Consider the following 7706-nt stretch of genomic DNA (forward strand, 5'->3'; position numbering starts at 1 on the left):
TCCGACTTTTTCCTCCCAAATAGAGAATGTATTCAAAAGTTGTCTCCATACCTTGTCTATCCCCACACACACACACACACACACACACACACACACACGGTCTTTTCCCGTGCTTCTCAATTTTGCTGGAAACGGAAAGGGTAGCTGGAGCGCACCAAAAACAAACCGCCAACGTCTTTGACATTTGATCATATTCTGGTGCTTCACGTCAAATGCAAGTGTGGGACTATTTGAGAGTGTCTGGATTACTATTTTTTTTTTCGACCGTTTTGGTGCATACAGGCGTTTTCTCGGCTTCCCAATTAATCTTCACGGATTTATGACCGCTCTAACGCGAGGGCGCACAGGTAACGAGAGCCGGGGCAATCTCCGGCTGGCAGACGCGGTGACTCCGCCGCCAGCCTCTACTCTTGGGAAAGGCGCTGGCATAGCAGTCCTGACTCGGAAAAGTCTCCTGACCACAGCTAGACCCCACACACAGAGTGTAAACCTGCAGCGAGGAACGACTTTAGTGTGTGGGGAGTTTGGGGGTTGCTTTTGAAAGCCCCGGATTTCAGGATTATGTGCAAACTCCTGTCAGCAATGGGGCACGGGGAAAGGCAGGGAGGAAAGGTGGGTGTCTTGACGTTCATTTCTGGCCAGGGTACCAGGAGTGTCTCCTTTACAAACCGCTCTCTTCCCTTGCTTCTCCCTAGAACCCTCCTGTGTCACGCCTTCTCCAACCCTCCTCTTTGGGGACGCTCCGGACCGGGATGGGGACCCCGGGGGAACAGGGAAGGTGCTCTGCTAGGACAAGTCAGAGGCCGCCCGGGTGTTCTGGTGTTTGAAGAATTGCTGGGATTATTTTTGCTAAATGAGGTAAATTAAATATACTCCAAGTTGTTCTCTTTTTTTTTTTTTTTTTTTTTTTTTTTGCCCGTTTTAAAGAAGTTCAGTGAGTTCAAACTTACTTTAAATGTAAACCCTGGTCTGGAGGAAGCAGAGTCTGCGGCTTGCCACTGAAGTTGACTTTTGGAAAGGTCTTCATTAAGCTCAGAAGTGGAAGAGGAGTTATCTGCAGACAATATTGGTTCCTTTAAATATGTATGTATATATAAAACACGTTTTATATATCTAGATCTATCTACCTGTAACAAAGAAAAGGAAGCAAGTGTCCCCAATGCAGTTGAATCTGTGTAGAAATGTTTCCAGTAAGACACTTACAGATTAAGAAAATAGGAACACCTCATCGTATTTGTCTCTGTTTGACTTAATGAAATTTGGAGACACTGACAGTCTGGTCAATGTTCTACGTAAATTAATGCAAAGGTCTTTAGGAAGAGACTGAAGATACCTCTTGCCATTAATCTTAAACCACTTGAAGATTATGATTAGATGAATGAGATCACTAAGCATTATCATTTCAAATAGCCGTTAACTGTCTCCACCCCTGTATTGTGGCAACAAAATAAACTCTCCAGGAGGAATGGTGTTTCTTCCTTTTTTATCTTTGTTTTGGTTTTGCTTTAAGAAGAAAGAAGGGGAAAGCACAAGAAAAGAAAATCATCTGGAGAAAGTCTTGGATCTCCTGCTGTTAAAAAGCTGCTGTTTGTTTCCGACTTCCCCATCTTTTGCTACACAAGGAAAAGAAATCGAATGATGTGTCCACCTTTGATGAGAAGTAAACACTAACGACGACAGGGAAGCTGCATTTGTTTTGTTTTCTTTTCCCCTGAAAAAACATTTTTTTAAGAAAAAAAAATCCACCAATTTAGCGAGTTGAAAATCATGCAGATGTAAAAGACGTTCACTTGTCCACGTCTATTCGCGGACTTTCACCACTTGAATTTTGTAGGCTTTTGTGTCAAATAGAAATTATGGAAAAGAGAATTAGACACTTGCCAAGGAACAATATTATACACTTTCAAGTAAACTCCACCTAATCCTGTATTTGAGTGCTGAGGGGAGTGTGTGCTGTTTTCCCCTAATAAACCTCAAAGCCCTCATTAGACAGAGAGAACGAGGGGTGGAGAACTCTATTACTGGGCATTTTGACAAAAAAATTGAAGCAGCGCCTCTCTGCCCCTAGAGCCCCAGGAAAGTGCACCCCGATAATATGGAAAAGCCGTGTGTTTTCCTTGAGAGCCCCGAGTTGGGCAGATCTGTCAGAGAAATACGCAGAAATTAACATTTTGAAAAGCAAAATGTTGAAACAAAGGGCAGTGGCTAACGACGACGAGAACCACCACCATTCAAACATGCTAAAAATTATTCCCCAAACCCTGCGAATTTCCAGATGCCACAGAAAATCAATGCAAAAGCGCCCCCTCCTAACTAAGCGGACAGCTCTCCTGCCGGGTGATGTTTCCAGCTAAAGTGGAGTTGGAGATCCCACCACCACAGGAGCACTGGGAGATGTTACCCTGAGGCTACCGGGAGGGGAGGGGGTGTCGCCCTGCCTGCTGTCCTAGCTTCCCACCTGTGCCCTCCTCCCCTCAGCTGGGGCGCGGGAGAGGCGAGGAGCTGGGCCGAGTCCGCGCCCCGAGTCTGCCAGGGGTGCCGCGAGCCGAGACTCCTACCAAGCCGAGGAGGAGACCCAAAGAGGCCCCCAGAGGCGGAAGATTCAGTCAGAGGGACCGGTCCCGGTCTGAGCTTCCCGCAAGTGCCTGCTCAATCTCGGGGCCAGGCTCCCTTGCCCGGTTGGACAAAAGGCTCGTAGGCCACGTTGGTCCCGGAACGAATGTGAAATGCAAAGGGGGGGGGGCAGTCTCCCCTCTCCCCGCGCGGGTGTGTGTGCACGCGCGTGCGTGTGTGAAACACGTGCACTTGGAGCGGGCCTCTGGCCGCAGACGTCAGCTGGGGAAGTTCACCGTCGTGGCTTCCCGGGACCTGAGCCCACGCCTTCCCTGGTCTTCCCCCCTCCGCCTCAGCCACCCCCACCAACGCCGCCCATCCGGGCCACGCCTGCACAGGTGTGGTGCCTTTAACTGGAAAGCGCCTGCGAAAAGATCCAGTGGAGGAAAGGCTGCAGGGGAGGGGGGCAAGGAGCCGGGAAGAAAGAGGGTCCTTCTAGAGCTCAGAGGTCCCTATCTTCGAGTGATTGCCATCACACTCCATCTTTGCACCACGACCTACTGTATCCAAAAAAGATTGGTTCGCGGGAAAAGCAGGCTCACCATAACCTCGGGCTTGGACGCGGGCTCTTGAGACCTAAGCAGGCTTTGCTTGGATTCAAAAGTATGATTTTAATTTTCTTAATGAAGGCGCGCTCTAGAGCTCAGCTGGTAATGACTGTGCTGAGTTTAATAGACTTCTGTCGAACAGAAAAAGACGGATAACTATCGGTTATAAGTAATCTGCTCTAATGCAATTATTTTCCCAGGTTCGAATGTCATTGTGCAGAGAGGGCAGGAGTGAATTAGGGCCCCGGGGACCGCGGACACCAGGCAAGGAGACCGCCTGAAATACGAGCTGAACCTGTTTTGTGAGATGCTCTCAGGTCTGGGGGTCGGGTCGAAGCTTTCAAAGCCCTCGGTGTGCACGTGCGAAAACGTCTGTCTCTCTCTTCCTCTACCCTCTGTCTTCCTCCCCTCTGTCCATCTCTCCTTGTTTTCTCTCTAGTTCCCTCTTCCCTTTTGTCATCTCTGCCAGAGTTCGTGTGACTTTCCCTTTCCCCTCCTCTATTTTGCCTGTCTTGGTGGATTTCACGCAGACCCTCAAGTATTTCTCCACAACATACTGACACAGAAGGAAGCTCTTGGGCTGGGTCAACCCGTTCACTTTTTGAAATCACTAGAAATGGGATGTTTAGGACAATGATGATACCATGTACACATGCCTAGTAATCTGTCAGGAGCATTATTTCCATCCCAATACAGGGCCAATCCAAGTCGCTGTCCCAAAGTAGCCCCATTTTAGCTCTAACACAAAGGGTTATTCATAGTAAATTTCATTTGGAATTACCCAAACTTTTCTTAGCTCTCCATTCACCTTGCCTGGTAGACACGTTCTCAGGTGGATGTGACTTCAAAAAATAACAATACAATTCATAATTTCCATTCTTATAGAGAATAAGCCAAATCAGTGGAAGGAAAGCCCTGTGATGAAGGATTTGAAGGCAGGTAGGCCTGCAGGCCAGAGGGCTGAGGGCTGGGCAGCCCAGCCAGACACCCTGGAGCCCAGCTCTCCTGTCTGAACCTTTGCCACCTGCCACTCCAGCCCCACTTTCCCCACAAGCCTCTCTCTCTCTCTCTACATCCTGAGGAACAGGGCTTGGGGCTGACGCATAAAAAGATTTAGATGAACCCTGAAGGATAGGTGGCTGTTCCGGACCCATGAGGTGAGGCGACAATAGTTGGGGGCTGCGGTGTTTGAGTTACACAGAGCCACTTGGTCTACAGCTCCCTAGCCTCGTACATTCTGTCTCTGCCCTCCCCACCTCCTTCTACAAACATGCCGGGTGACCTAGGCACACGTGTACAGAAATAACCACAAAGCTCCGCAATTACTATCTTTTCTCTGGCCCAATCCTACCCTATTTCTGTTGGCTTCTGCCACCAGGCCTTGACAAAGAGGAAAGAAGATCAGATCAAAACAAAAACTTATTTGTGGGGCGCCAGGGTGGCTCAGTCAGCTAAGTGTCCCACTTAGACTCAGGTCATGATCTCACGGTTTATGAGTTTGAACCTGCTTCGGGGTCTGTGCTTTGCTGGGAGCCTGCCTCAGATTCTGTGTCTACCCCTACTCCCCGCACACCCCCCCCCAATACCCCCCCCCCGTCTCTGCCCCTCCCCAGCTTGCTCTCTCTCAAAAAACAAAACAAAAAATCAATAAAAAATAATTTAAAAATACCAAAAACTTATTTGCAAAACCCCTCAGGTCTCCCTGGCTGAGGACCAGCACAGCTGGTGCCCCAGGGAGAACTCAGTATGGAATGAGGCCCATGCAGCCCTGAGTGAGGGTTGGATGAGGGGGTAGCTTTTCACCTTCCTCAACCCCCATGATCTTTGCCTTTCCCGGCTGCTGGGAAGAGAATTAGGATGGGATTTAGTCCTCAGGTCCTACATTGGTGGGTGAGCAAGTCTGTGATCCAAGAGCCCTGCCTGAATTTAAGCGCTCAGCCTCCAGTGCCTGTAAAGATAGAGAAGGTGGCTGGGCAGCCATCAGGCCCAGCCTGCTCCAGCACGAGCCCACTGCAGCAGCCTCTGCTCGGAGGGGGTCCGCAGGGCCTCAGTGTGACGTGGGGCGGCACTAAGAATGAAGGGAAGGTCTGCCTCTGGGTCTGTGAGCAGGTTTGGAATGGGAGAAGGGGCGACTGTCAGAAGCCCGGCCACCAAATTCCTCTGTCATCCTTCTGTGGCTCCCCTGCAGGAAAACTGCTGTGTTGTATGGTTTTAGTGACCTAGTAGGAGAGAAACAGCAAAGACCCAGAGAGCCCCACAGGCTCGAGGTGGGTTGAATTCTGCTTTTGAAAAGTCGGTGAGAGGAAAGACATTCTAGTACCCAACCGTGCATTTTTCCAAGCACCCTCTCTGCTAAGCGGGATGGAGAAGGGCTTGGTGGAGAGTGAGGAAAAGCCAATTACCCCCATTCTCTCCAGGGAGGAACTTGGACAGAACGAGAATCTCTTCCCCCACAGCAGCAGAGAACTCCTTGCAAAGGTGTCTCAGAGTCCCAGTCTGAGCCACTTATATTGTATGGGTTCCCATCTCAGTCTCAGCCCCGCAGCCATTGACTGCATTAAGTCTGGGAACAGAATGTAAGGAGGCCCAGTCAGACTTAGGCTTGCTTCTCCCACAATTACTCCCCTGTTTTCAATGTCAAGAGAGGAAAACTTTTTTTTTTTTTTTACAGTAAATCGAAGGTGTAATTATATTCACATAGAATTAGGTGTAAAAATTAAGGTACAAATTGTGCTTACACATTTTTAAAGGATTGCCCTGAACATCACATGCTTTTAGAGAACATGACACTTACAAGCTTTAAGGATAAAGAACACTAGGAGCGCCTGAAATCCACCCCCCCCCCCCCCGTATGCCACCTTCACACCATGATGTAGAAGCAGGGGGGTGTCTCAATATCTCAAGTGGGGACAGCTGCGTGGCTCAGTCGGTCGCGATTCCAACTTCTGCTCAGGTTATGATCTCCGGGTTTGTGAGTTCCAGCCTCACATCGGGCTCTCTGCTGTCAGCACAAAGCCAGCCCACTTCAGATCCTCTGCTCCTTCTCTCTCTGCCCCTCCCCTGCTCATACTCTCTCTCAAAAATAAATAAACCTTAAAAAAAAAGTATCTCAAGTGGTAAGAACTCCTAAAACAAACTAACCAATACACAAAAAATAACACAGTTTTGCATCCTTAAAGTTTCTGTAAAAGACAATTTGAGGCAAATACCTAACTACAAAGCTTTTTCTGGGTACATATTTATCCCGTCTCTTCATTTTATTTATTTATCTAATTTTTTAAAAATGTTTTTATTTATTTTTGAGACAGAGAGAGACAAAGCATGAGCAGGGGAGGGGCAGAGAGAGAGGGAGACACAGAATCTGAACTAGGCTCCAGGCTCCGAGCTGTCAGCACAGAGCCCGATGCAGGGCTCAAACTCATGGACTGTGAGATCATGACCTGAGCTGAAGTCGGAGGCTTAACCAACTGAGCCACCCAGGCGCCCCCCATCTCTTCATTTTAATACAGATTAATCTGCTCAGAAGGGGTGATACACCCACAACAAAGTGAGGGCAGTCGTTTATACTCGAAGCTTATCCATCGGCCTTAGGACTTTAGAATGTTCAAGTGAAGTGTAAATAGAATAAGGTCACAGGTGATTGACAAGTTCAAGTTACTTAGCTCAATTATCAAAATTTTATTTCTAAATTATGTTCAGTTTGATTATCTGCTCTGCTATAAATGACCTTAGAAAATCCAATGGGAGCAGACAATTTACACCATGTCCTATGTACCATGATTTATTTGTAAAGTCATTTTGTCACGTATGCCTCCTTTAATGCTTCTGTGGAGACCAAGTCTTTACAATTAGATTTAGAAATGCAGCTATCATTCCAATTCGAAGGCAGTCACTTTAAAGACAATAATCACTAAATTTTGACAACTTTCTTTAAAAATTGTTTTACTGTTTATTTTTGAGAGAGAGAGAGAGAGATAAACACAGACAGACAATGAGTGAGGGAGGGGCAGAGAGAGAGGGAGACCAGAATCCAAAACAGGCTCCAGGCTCCTTCCATGCTGCCGGCACAGAGCCCCACGTGGGGATCAAACTCACGAACCACGAGATCATGACCTGAGCCGAAGTGAGCCACCGACTGAGCCACCCAGGAGCCCCTCTGACAACTTTCTAAACTATCTCTGAATTTCTAACCTGCAGACAGAACCTGCAGACTGTTGAGAATCTAATTCTCTGGATGTTGGCATGCTATACACAATGTCTGTCTATCCAAACACTAGATAAGAGTGCAATTTGTAAATATATCCCCTACAACTCGCTTTCAACATAGTATCTCAAAGTTTTCCTATGCATTATTTAATAGATAACCAAGCTCTTCAGATCAAGGCTCATGCCGCCACATCTGGAAATGGTTCCTTTGCTCTTATCTCCCTCCCCCTCCCCAGTCCACCACCAGGGAGAGAAATAGCTGAAACCTCTCCTTCGACCATTATATGATAGCATCAGCTTTTAATCAGTGAGAGGCACTCCTATTTAAATGTACAGGAT

The sequence above is a fragment of the Panthera leo genome, chromosome B3 (genome assembly GCF_018350215.1).
Source record: "Panthera leo isolate Ple1 chromosome B3, P.leo_Ple1_pat1.1, whole genome shotgun sequence".
In the NCBI taxonomy this organism is placed as follows: Eukaryota; Metazoa; Chordata; class Mammalia; order Carnivora; family Felidae; genus Panthera; species Panthera leo.